The 13,328-nt window shown below is 41.4% G+C and overlaps 1 long non-coding RNA gene across 1 annotated transcript; it reads left to right on the top strand.

Moving 5' to 3' along the window:
- The first annotated feature begins 403 nt into the window (after positions 1–403).
- LOC310760417 lies at positions 404–12,967 on the top strand. The gene is made up of 3 exons (XR_014546961.1): positions 404–431; positions 7,495–7,562; positions 12,599–12,967. It is a non-coding gene; the product is annotated as an uncharacterized lncRNA (long non-coding RNA).
- The last annotated feature ends 361 nt before the right edge of the window (positions 12,968–13,328 follow it).

Raw genomic sequence — 13,328 nt, forward strand, 5'->3', positions numbered from 1 at the left:
TCTGAACATCTATTTTTCCAAGCATTTAAGAGGAGTGATGTGTACATTTTTCATGTGTAATTAGGCAGTGTAATGTGATCCCTTTCTGCAGTCAAGCTGCCATGTGCTGTAGCCTCACTGAATAGCTTCCAGATTTCAACCCAATCTCTTCTGTCTAGACTCTACGTTGCTGGTTCTCCCCCCTCTGCCTGCCCCCTCCCTGCCTTCTGAGCCTAAAACAGGCTCCAATACAAAATGCCAAAACCAGAAGTTTTTTTTTGTCCGTCTTTCTCATAAAGATTTGGGACAGATCTCCCAGGCCCAGACAAGGGCTGGATCCCAGACTTCTTAAGACACGTGTCATCTGAAACTGACATTAAAGACTCTGCAAGCTTTTCAGCAGGTCATGCACACACAAACAATGGCTTTAAAAATATGGTTTTCATTAAAAAGTGAGTATTTTTAGAGAGGTGTGGTTCAGTTCAGATGAAAAAGGAGGGGGTATGAACAGAACAGAGAGGGAGGGAGAGACTGGGAGAGAGAGAGAGAGAGAGAGAGAGAGAGAGAGAGAGAGAGAGAGAGAGAGAGAGAGAGAGAGAGAGACATTATTTACACTGCTGTAGAATTTATAAGGCTGCTTTGGGGACTGAAGGAAAATGAAACAATAGATGCTGTCCAAAAGCCAGGTGCATCTCATGCAGAAAGTGTTTATAATCAGGGCAAAGTACAGCTGATTTGAACAAGAAAGAAGTCTCTATGGAAAACCTTCTAACTTTATTATACTTCCAAACGTACACAGTATGTACTTTTAACCGTAAATCTTATCCCTGGGGAGGGAAAAAAAGATTTTAAAATGATTTCACAGATCACGGGGGGCAGTTTTTGACACTGCAGCAACAGTTTGCTGTTGACTTACAGGCTTTCTTTCTTTCAGCATCTTTTATTCCAGCCGTGTCATTTATTTCCTCTAACGAAGAGATGCATGTATCCTGCATGAGCAAAAGTTTCATTTATTTGAAATTGGATACTCCGCACTGTCGCTTTAGGCTCAAGGTGTCTTGCAAACATTAAAAACTATCAAATACAATGTAACACAATGAAATTCAGTTATTTCTCAGAACTGTATTTTTTTCCATGTTTATCCCAAAACCTTGTTACAGTTTGAAATGTCGCAACGACCATGCCTCCCAAAGCCACAGTCATATGTTGTTGCTTGTTTGTTTTCATTTTGGAAAACCAAACTGTGCAACCTTCTCTGTTTTCTTTTTGCCACTCATGAGCAGGGGTAGGGCACAACTTTTTATTTCCATTCGCTATAATGTTGCAGTGGTCTGCATCCTATAAGTTCATTTCAACTGCAAAATTAGTCAGTTTCCAGGCTCTATACCTGGCCATAGTTGTTGCCCTTGGACTGTATATTGCTGAGGTTCGAAACCTTTTGCCATGTTTACTTGGAGGTGAGTCGCACACATACAGGTAGTCTAAATACTGCCTTTACATTAAAGTTCCCCATCATCAACTTTCCACGTGCTCTAGACTACTCACAGCTCTACAGGTGTGGAGGCAAAATGATGGAGCCGTAAGCTGTACAACTCAGCTCTTGAATGCTCTCCTTAGGGAAGCTAACCTGGTAACTTTTCAGCATCAGCTTAAATCTTTTCTGTTCTCCCAGGCATTTTAAGACCTGGTTTTAGACCACTGTGGTCCAGTTGGCAGTTTTGATGTATTTTATGGCTGTTTTAGTCTGCTGTGGTTTTTTTGTTTTGTTTTGTTTTTACAGTGCTTGCTTTATTGTGCTGGCTATGTGTTGGGTTTCTATGCCCTGAGACCTGCGGGTATATAAATTCAATAAATAATAAAGATGATGATAAATACATATAGATTAACATATGCACATTTTGTGCAAATTAGGAATATTTTCTGTACTCTATTTTTCATTTCCTCTTTCTTGACACTGCAGAAGTGGACACCTTAGGTATGTATGTGCTTCTCCCGTGCTTGTATGTTCTTGTCTTTTATGTGTGTGACACCTAGAGAAATTATTTTATGAGACATTTCAGATATAATAGACAAGCTCAGTTCGAATCCCCTCCTCTATCATGACTGGAGGAGTGTGGAGAGGGTTGATGGCTGAGGCTGTCCAGTCTAGTGGTTGCAATGGGTGTGATTTTAGCTAGGTTCTTTACATATTTTTGAACCAGCAAAGTGGGTGGAACCAGCCCTTGAGGAAGCGTTCCAGTGCAAATTCTAACTCAACCACTCCCCCCGCCAATCACACTCCATCTTTGTCCATTGCACACTTCATGCTAACGTTTTATGACCACATAGGTCTATGGTGGCTTGAAGTTACTTCAGCATGGCATTGTACTGTGCCATGATAATGCTCAATTGCATCAAAGGATTTTGTTGTGATCCTATTCTGCTTTGCTGACAGGAGAGGAAAGGGTCACACAACTTGTTGCTTTCAGTTCAAACTGGCTTATTCACAGGTATTTACATTTCAGCTGTTGGCGTGTTCTTATTTCTCATGTTAGTCCCTTTCTTCTCTTCACAGCCCTTAAATTCTTTTCTTTGAAATTAAGCGTCTCAGGTATGCAGACATATCCATCTGGTCTGTGTTATTTCTTGCTGTTTTCTACCCAAGCCTTTGGTTTTATCATCATTTATTTCCAGGTTAATTCTTCTGTTCTGGGAGAAATATTGAGAAACTTCCCGTCTTCTGCTTCCAAACAGATTTCCGCCCCTTCCCCTGTGAAATGAAGATTATTCTTCTAATCTGCCACATTTTCCATCCAAAGTATTCTTCATCTTGAAAGATAGCATGATCTGCATTGCCTCTGCTCATATGAGCCTCTTCTCAGGCTTCTGGGAGCCTTCTTGCTCTATCTCTGACAAGCAGCTCAGCTAGTGGGAAAGAAAGAAGTGACTTTTCTAATCACGACATCCAGGTTATAGGAATACTCTCCTGAATGGGGTTTGGCTGGGCCCCATTTTTAAACGAGCATGGAAAACAGCTACAATTCTTCTGATACAGTAACTTTCCACTGCAGGGAGTTTTTCATGGGGGAGGGGAGAGCATTATATGCATCTTTTTTTTATCCAAAATGGCATAGCCCCTCTATCTTGCTATGCAATTTATTTGCTTATTAAATATTGCATGTATTGTTATACTGTAATTTTTGCAACAATATTAGGATAGAAATAATTTAATGACCCTTGGTAGAGAAAGTACCTATCATGGGTTAGATCCAGACTACGTAGACCTATCAAAACCTACTTAAGTTAATCATTTGCTCTCCAGATGTTTTGGACTACAAATTGTATCAGCCCTTGCCAGGATACGGTGTTGATGAGAGTTGTAGTCCAAAATACCTGGACACCAGGTAGCAAAGACTGGCCTAATCAACAACATTCCTGCAATTACTTTTAAAAAAAAGGTCTTTGTTTTGCTATTACATTGCAGTTAAAGTGCAAGATCAATTGACTTGTACTTGATTTAATTCTGGTACAATCTGAAACTGATGGTTAACTTGTTTTATTTACAGCTGCCTTTCTTATTTGGAGAGCGCCATATTTTTTGTTCTCTGCACAAGCTGGTCATTGACTGCAACAAAGTATTCATTCGTTAACTAAAAATGTTAATTTGAAAAACAAAGTGTCAGTTCAATCCTGGGTCCAATGGCTGGATAAAATGTCCTCCTTCTTACGCTGCAGTGTGAACACAGTAGAACACCAGTTTATTGAACTTATTTTGGGGGTGGTTTAATTCCTCTGCTGCTGGAGGCTATGGTACCAACATACCATGAAAAGAGTTATTTTCATGAGATCTGTATCCTTGTTTTGATCACTAAGGAATCTTATGACAATTTAGATAAATCTCAGCCAAACATCAGAATTATCAGGCTGTTCCCTGGATCAAATGTCTCATACTTTTGAGGCTTTTCTACCATAAGTTTGAGACTGATCCAGACCACTAGTGGATTCAGAAAGAATATATCTATTCACACCCACTGAGGCTCTTTTTTACTTTAAAAAAGTCCCACTGAAATCAGTGGGATTCACTCCCAGATAAGCGTTTATTGGATTACAACCTAGCAGCACAATATTATTCAGGTCTACTCAGAAACAACTTCCACTGAGTTCACTGGGACTTACTCCCAGGTAAGTGTGTACAGAAGTGCAGCATAAGAGCTCCTTCCAGAGAGGAAAAAAAACATGTTATTCCGTTCCTGTCAAAGCAGCTTGGAGAAACCGCTCAAATGTCCAACTCATGTCAAAAAGGTTGTGAGCAGAGAAAGGGATGTGTCAATCTACTCCTCTCTGCTTTGGTTTAAAATGTCATTTTTAAAACTAGGGAATCTTTTTAATGAATGCTATCCAAATGTGTGATAGGTGACATTAGCATGACTGTCAGCTTTTCATACAATTGCTGGATTCTAGTTATTTTCATAGAGGAAATGTTCATTTCTTTGATTTTAATGGTGAAGGCAACTGCTGGAATGATTATCTTAAACATAGAAAACAGACTCCCCCCTCTCCCCTCACGAAAGTATGTTTGTCTTTTCAAATCATGATATGAGAGTTGATGCTTTGTTTTCTTGGTAGTGCAATCTTTTCAACTGATAGTTAATGCTTCAGGATTGTATTAAAGATACAAGGACTTATATTAAAGATAACTGATACTTTGGGCTTTTATTAAATATGCTCTTTCAAAACCATTCCTTTTTCATAACCAGTATACAGATTTGTCTGAATTCTTCCTAAAGCAACAAATATGAGAATGACAAGAGAAACTGCATAGATACTCCTCTGAGTTTGGCAACTTTCTCTTTAGCCTTGCTACATCTTAAGCAAAGAGAGGTAAAGCTGAAAGAGCAGTGAAACTTAGGTGAAGTATTTTCACCTAAAATATCACTGTCCAGTGTGGGAGGGGGCGACCCTGCTTTCTTTTATATGGCAAACATTAAGATTATTAGAAAAATGCTCCCATGTTTCTCATTAATCTTTCTGCAATGCTAAAACAAGCACCATTATCCTAAACCGGCTATTTTTTTCTGGCCTGTGGGCTTTAATAGGTACCCTGAACTCTCCCACCTAGAAGAGTTTCCTTATTCTTTCCAATAGCAGCTGGCAGATTTTCACAATTTACTTTGCAGTGTGTTAGCAGATAGGGCTAATTGCACAATATACTGAAATTTCAGCCTGGCCCAAGGAAACAATTTAACAAATGGTTAATTTGTACTAATCACCTTGATTTTATTTATTTTTTTGTACTGAGAATCTTTCCTGATCAGGACTGGATATAAATGCATGACAACAAACAAACATGAATCCAGTTAAAATTTAATTTCAGCAACAGTTCTTTTAATATGTAAATATGGCATCAGTTGTGGACTTTGGTCTTTCAAATTTCAGCATTGCAATGTGAGAGGCCAAAATTCAGCATCTCTTGCCTCTTGCTTTCCATTCTACTCAATTCACTCTTAAGGACCACCTGCTTTCAGAATTCCCTGATAACATCGAGGAACACTGGACCAAACTAAAAACATCCATTATTGCAGCCTGTGAACAAACTATTGGATACCAAACCAAGAAACACCAGGACTGGTTTGATGAGAATGACAGTGAGCTTGAACGCATGATTGACAAGAAAAGGAAGGCCTTTCAGATCTAGCAAAGAGATAGAAACTGTGCCACTAAGAAAAAAACCTATGCCACCGCTAAGGCTGAGGTTCAAAGAAGAACCAGAGAACTAAAAAACACCTGGTAGATAAAAAAAACCTTAGGAAATCCAGCACTTAGCTGACACTCATGACACACAGAGTTTCTTTAAAGCCACAAAGAACGTCTATGGACCAATAAATCATGGTGTATGCCCCCTACACTCAGCAGACAGTATCACACTTCTAAAAGATAAAGAAGCTATTGCACTGCTCTGGAAAGAACATTACCAACATCTCCTTATAAATATAAAACAAAAACGAATATGAATCCAATAATATTGACTTCCTAGAAAGTATGCTTACAACTGGAGCTTTAGTGGAAGCACACATAATGGTAAACTGATTCTCTTGGTTAAAATAATAAATACGTTTGTGATTCCCACCCCCCGGCAAAAAAAATAAAATTGATTTATCCTGCATAAATTTGTCACTAGAGCTTAGTGACAGATGTACAATGTGTTTCATATTGTCTTCTTTTTGCACACCATGCCAGTTGATAGGGGTTATGCATTATGCAATTTTATGGAACCCTTTGTGGTCGCCATGTGTTACTGGGAACTACGGCGTGTGCAGAAGACTTAAACTGCAGCAGCCATACTTGCCAAATGTTTTAGACAAAATCATGATCATTTGCACTGAATTTGTCTTTATCAAAATCTGCTCTTCATGCCCTGCAGATGATATTTCTAGACCGAAGTAGAACAATCTGAATGGTTAGTTCAGACCGATGTAAGAATGACATGTCCTGAAGGGAATTTACTTTTGTGTTTTGGTGTGATGGCCAAAACAACAAATAAAATAAATGATAGTGAACATAAGATGAGTCTGCTGAATCAGGCCAATGGCCCTTCTAGTCCAGCATCCTCTTCTCACAGGCTGGCTGACCACATGCTTGTGGGAAGCTTGCAAGCTGCACATGAGTGCAAGAGCACTCTGCTCAGCTGTGATTCACGGCAACTGGTATTCAGAGGCATATTAGATTACTTTGCATTTTCCACATTCTCCGCCCCCTCCCTGCAACTTCATGGTTTGGCTCACATGCCTGAGTTGCCTGGAGTGATTTGCTCTTTAGGCATATTTATTGTGATACACCTTTTCTTAGCTTCTGGCATACTGTTGCTTGGATTGCATTGAGTGGATGCAAACTAGGTTAGTTCTTACTAGAGATCAATGCAACTTGCATCATGATGACAAACTTTTACCAGTGATTTAAATGGGAACCAAGTACAATCTCCAGAGTAATCCTACTGAAGAACTAGGGAAGCACAGAGCAGTTGATATTTCACTACATTCAAAATCCCACTTGCTTATGCCAGCCAGCCAGAATGGGGCAGTTTTTTTTTCTTATTTTTACAGGGCCATGAGGGGGAATGAGGATTTGACCCTTTGCGGGGTTCATGGAGCTTTGGATCTAGAGAAGCCAATGTCTCCAATCCTCTGCTACTACTTGCAGGGGAACCAGAGGCAATAACTTCTCATCCACCGTGACAAAACTAGAGGCCTCCATCACAGTGGACACTGCTGACCAATGGTAGCAGAGAAGCAATGAATGCACTGTTCTGCACCCTTCCCCCAGCCATCTACACAGGGAGATTAGGATGCCACTCTATTTAACCTTGAATCCAATACAGAGAGTCGGTGTCAATTGTGTGACTTGATTTTCTGGTTTTAATTTACACATGATGTCTTCTCCCATTCCAGGTTTGTAAGCACAGTCCCAAAGTCTCCAGATGTTACCTTCAAACATTATCCAGCTCATTTTGTCATTGTTTTCTCAATATTTTCCATTTAGAATCTGGGATGAAATGTTGCCAACGTCAGCATGTCTCCAGTGGAATGTCCCAAATATATTTTCCAACGGTAAGGATCTCTGATAGAAGGACTGAGAAAGACTTTGGAGAGCTTCTGCCAGTCAGAGCTGAAAAGGCATGGCTTACAGAGATCAGGAGTAAGACAGTTCCTACCTTTAGGCTTTCAGTCTAATAGACATGGCACATGAGGGAAAATAAATGGGGTGAGGAAAGGATATAAAGTAAGCATAGGTACCAGTTTTAAAATTTAACAATTTTTTAAGCAACCAGTTGGGATGGAATTGGTTCAGGTAGCCTGATGGAATAGCTGCCACTAGGGGACAGTTGAAGGAGGATCAAAAGCAACGAGTCTCTCAAGAGAAGTGCTCAAATAGTGCTGCTTTTACTTCATCTGCAGCCTGATAGAATGGCTGCTTTTAGGTAACACTCCACAATTCCCTGATCAGTGAGAATTCCCAATAAAGTGCAAGTAGGTTTGCTTTCTTTTGGAAATGTGAACATGGGATTTATGGCATTTTTGAGATATTTTCTTTATTTACAAAGTCAAGTGTAAGCAGAGTCAAACAGCAGGCACTTCTGCAAGGCACAAAAGTCTTTGCCCCACATCAGATTCCCAGAAAGAAGGCCTGCGCTTTCCACAAAATCACATACCCCCCCCACCTCACCCTTCCTTCTCCCAAACAGCTGCTGCTTCACTTACTTATACCTTACATCAGCCCCTTCCTCTTAGCTAGAAGAGAAGCTCATTTCTGAAGGCCCTGACAGCTACTGAGATTAATATAAGGAGAGATCCTCTGGTTAGAAGGGAAACTCTTCTAACAATTAGTTCCCATGAAGAAACATTAACTGACCATTCTGAACAATCTAGACTAAGGAATCCATGGCCCAGAGTCATCACCTATTTAACAGTGTGCAAAAAAATAAGGTGCCATATAGCTTTGTGTTGATTACAGGACTTTAAACCAATGCCTTGCCTTGAATAGATGGTGGATCAGGCAGTTTGACTGGAAGTTAGTAGTATTCAGGACTGGATCTCGTGTGCAGCTACCATTAAATTCCTATGGCAGAAGGAGATAGTGCGCAAATTGCTCTCATCTGTTTTCTGGGCATCTATCCAGTTTGAAAGGATGTCTCAAGTACTAACTGGGCTCCAGCTACATTTTAAAAACTGATGGAGAAAGTTGCGGGAGCATGAAATTCCTTGAAGTACTTGTGTATCTTGAAGACTCAATAGTATTTGGTAGGACAATAGAAGAACATGAGATCTGTTTGATGAAAGTTCTCAGTTGTTTGGGAGCAACGCACCATGCTAGTCTAAATGGCCTTGGTGAAGTATAAAGACTATTTCGAGACAAGCCATCCTGCGGCATTCACAAGCAGAAAACTGTCTGGCTCAGAATGAAGCTGTGTCCAGTACATCAACAAGACCTTTTTACATTGAAATGGTCGTTGTTGGATAAGGTTCGTGATCCTCTGTATGGGGCCAGATTTACTGTGTATAAAGATAATAATCTACTCATATGCATTTTACACATGCCAAATGCAGTTCCATGGGACATTGATCCCATGCTGCTTGGTTGACATATGGGTTTAATTTTTAGTATTGTGCTGGCAGGAACAACATAGGTATCTGAAGAAGTGTGCATGCACACAAAAGCTTATACCCAGAACAAACTTAGTTGTGCTACTGGACATTTTAAAAATTTTTAAATTTATTTTGACTGTGTCAGACCAACATGGCTACCTACCTAAACATAGGTGTTGTTACTTTATCTTAAAGGTAAAGGTAAAGGACCCCTGACAGTTAAGTCCAGTCGTGAAAGACTCTGGGGTTGCGGTGCTCATCTCACTTTACTGGCCGAGGGAGCCGACGTTTGTCCACAGACAGTTTTTCCGAGTCATGTGGCGTGCTTTCGAACTGCAAACACTTAATGAAGACATGGTGGTTTCTTGGACTGAAGAAGCCATTGAAGGAATCAAGGTACTCTGTCAATAGATGAGTGTAGCAGGAGTAGTTAATCAGCTGGCACTTCTCCAGGGCAGTTCCTCTTGTACTTCTGCCACGACATTAAAATGAATAATCTACCTAATTTGAAGAAAGAAGATTTGCAGCATGTGCAACCAAAGGACTGTAACCCTGCTGATGCTTGGTGACCAAATCAAATCAAAAGTGTATCCCGTGCTATAAAATTTAAGCATCCTCATGGAGGACTCTTTCTAAGGGAATAGGGTAGGCTAATTTTAAAATATGATTTACATCACCACTAAGGATTTAAATGCCCAGTATCATCATGAAGGCTGTGCATTCCACAGTGGCACTGCTGAGATTTCAGGAATGATACCTCGGTAGTATTGTCACTGTGTAATGCAAAGTCTTCATGATGATTCTAGATAGTTAGGTGAGAGCTGAGAGCAGAACGGGGACAAAAGGTGGACAAACTGCTGTTATTTATCCTATCCCCACTTAGGAAGCACACCCACATCATCTCCAAACTAAGATGACTGACCAAAGCTCTATGCAGAAGTCAGCATTTATTTCATTTCCTGGTTTTGGGTCCAAGACAGCTCTGGTCACCCTAACAGATTATCTCTGCAGACAACTGGATCGAGGCGGGTCAGGACTGCTGATTCTCTTAGATTTGTCAGCAGCCTTTGGCATGGTCGATCACGATCTTTTGGACCACCACCTCACCAACATGGGGATACAGGGCATAGCCCATAAATGGCTGTGCTCTTTTATCTCTGGTCAGGGACAGAGGGTGGCACTAGGGAGGGAGATGTTGTCGCGCCACTCCATGGTGTGTGGAGTGCCGCAGGGCGCAATTCTTTCCCCAATGCTTTTAAACATCTTTATGCGCCCTCTTGCTCAGATTGTCCGGAGCTTTGGGCTGGGTTGCCACCAATATGCTGATGACACTCAGCTCTATCTGCTGATGGATGGCCACACCGACTCGGCCCCGAACACACTGACCAGATGCTTGGAAGCTGTGGCTGGATGGTTTCGTGGGAGCCGATTGAAACTAAATCCTTCGAAGACAGAGGTCCTCTGGCTGGGTCGGGATGGTATGGGGATGAGGGACCAACTCCCTTCTCTTGTGGGGGCCCAATTAGTGCCATTGCCTTCCGTTAAGAGTTTGGGTGTAATCCTTGACGCCCCCCTTTCCATGGAGGCACAGGTTACAGCAACAGCCAAGGTGACATTTTTCCACCTTCACCGCATCAAGCAGTTGGTCCCTTACCTTTCCTGCCCTGACCTGCCCACAGTGATCCATGTGACGGTCACCTCCAGGCTTGACTGCTGTAATTTGCTCTATGCAGGGCTGCCCTTGAAGCTGTCCCAGAAACTCCAGCGGGTGCAGAATGCTGCAGCGAGGCTCCTCACAGGATCTCTGCCATGGGAGCATATTCACCCAGTGCTTTTCCAGCTGCACTGGCTCCCTGTGGAGTACAGGGTCAGATTTAAGGTGCTGGTTTTGACCTTTAAAGCCCTTCATGGCCTAGGACCCTCCTACCTATGGGACTGCCTCTCCTGGTATGCCCCACAGAGGACCTTAAGGTCCATATATAGCAACACCCTAGAGGTCCGGGGCCCTAAGGAAGTTAGATTAGCCTCAACCAGAGCCAGGGCCTTCTCAACAATGGTGTGGTGGAACGCTCTGTCTCATGAGACCAGGGCCCTGCGGGATCTGATTTCTTTCTGCAGGGCCTGTAAGACAGAGTTGTTCCGCCTGGCCTTTGGCTTGGAATCCCTCCCCCTCTTTCTTTTTCCTTTCTCCTCCTGTGAAGAGGCTGCATCCTAATGTTTTAATGTTGTTTTTTAATCTTTTTTAAATTGTATTTTAATCAACTTGTTTTTATTATTGGTTGTTAGCCGCCCCGGGCCCAGTCTTGGCTGGGGAGGGCGGGGTATAAATAAAAAATTATTATGATTATTATGATTTCTTTCCATTTGATCATTTGCTCTCCTCTTCCTTTCCCAATGAAGGAATGATTTTTGAGGCCGAAAAAAGACGTTAGCTTATAAGAAAATAGCACAATTTATCCATGCCCTTCATCTCCCTTACTCTCCTGAAGTCACTTTGAATTAGATTTCCTTTTTATAAAGGTCTTTTGATTTGTGTGTGTGTGTGTGACTGTGCTTTTCTCATTTGAGGGAACTGTAAAGGGTGAAATTCTGACCCTGCAAGAAGTCAAGGGGATTTAAAAGTAATTGAGTATAGTGCCGTGTGTGTGTGTGTGTGTGTGTGCGCGCGCGCATAAGGATTTCACCTAAAGGGTTATGATCACCCAGCATTTATTTAAAAAAAGGAAGGAAGGAAGGAAGGAAAAAGGTCTCTCCAGAAGATGTTTTATATTAATTTAAGTATTTGTTACTGGATAATGTCAGGCTCTCTCTCAATGAAATGTCTTGCGTGGACTGCCACACCTGCTAAATATAACCCCCTCTTTCTTTTGAAATTCTATAAAGAGGCCTTTAAAGGTTTACATCCTCCAATCTGGAGGTTTAATTGCTTCATTTATAGTTTTTTTTAAAAGGCCTTGTAAATTTCAGAATTTTGGATATTTCAAAGATGAAGCGGCTGTTCAGTGAGGGCATGAGGACTGAAATTTGAAACAATTCACTGTGTTAAATAGAGCATTGATTCTATTATGAAGAGGGTGGGGGCAGGGTAGGAGCTCCTGTTTCTCATTCTACGAGTTCTTGGGGTGGATATTTTGTGCACTGATTTTATTGCTTACGGGCAAGTTCAGTATGAATAAGTAGCATGGGCTCACCATGGTAAGTGCACACTGGGGAGGAAGTGATAGATTCTGTTTTATATAAGGTAGTTGAGAATGATTACATACACTAATATACTTTAATCTACATAAACCATAAATCTAATATAAAGCGGATACCCCAAAAACAATTTTATTAACAGAAAGCAGGGCAAAAGCTGAAAGTATATGATAATTTTCTATTTACTTTGAATCTTTGTCCAGAAAGAATAACCATAGCTGTTGATTAGATTGACATATAGAAAAAATATATAATATATGACCTTTACAAGCAGTAAGTGTGATCTTTCTCTTTCTAGGGAACAGCTGCCTCTGAGACTGCTTAACTACTCTGCATCAGCAAGGTGCCATTTGGAAGTTTAATCTATCGTATGTTGGAGTATGAGATTCATTGATTGCCACCACAACCTTTTGGGGCCTGTGAATGCATTTGCAAACTGGAGAAACTATTGTGGACACCACACACCAGTCTAATTTCACCAGAGGAGGGGACCGTGTGGGCACCAGGAAAAGCCTCTGGGCACTATGCTGGTGACCCCCAGCCTAAACTTAAGCTGGTAACCTCTGGCCTAAACTTAAGCAGGCAAGACCTCCTACATCAGGACAGTTAAACCCATGGCAGTCAGAGGTGCTATGTCTCCCTTGCCAATACAGGCTCACTGTAACACTGTAACATCCAAGTAGGTCAACCAATGATTCCAGAGAGCAATGAAAACAGAGCATTCAGAAGTCCAAATGGAAAGGTCAACAACTACAGAGGGACCCCCTAATCTAAAATAGTTACTCACAAGCAACAGCAAGCCACCCAAGAAAGACAGAAGCACAGGGACCAGATCCTGCAATGAATCCAGGTGCTGACTCTGACCCCACTGAGGTAGCACCAAGTTAGCCATTACATCGAGGGTTCATTCACCTGCTCACCTTCCAACATGATATATACTATCATCTGCCAGCAGTGCCTTTCTGCATTCAACACAGTACAAAGAGGTTAGTTTCTCTCTCTCTCCATACATGTACACCATGGGTAGGCAAACTA

This window comes from Podarcis filfolensis (genome assembly GCF_964270895.1).
Source record: "Podarcis filfolensis genome assembly, chromosome: 4".
Classification (NCBI taxonomy): Eukaryota; Metazoa; Chordata; class Lepidosauria; order Squamata; family Lacertidae; genus Podarcis; species Podarcis filfolensis.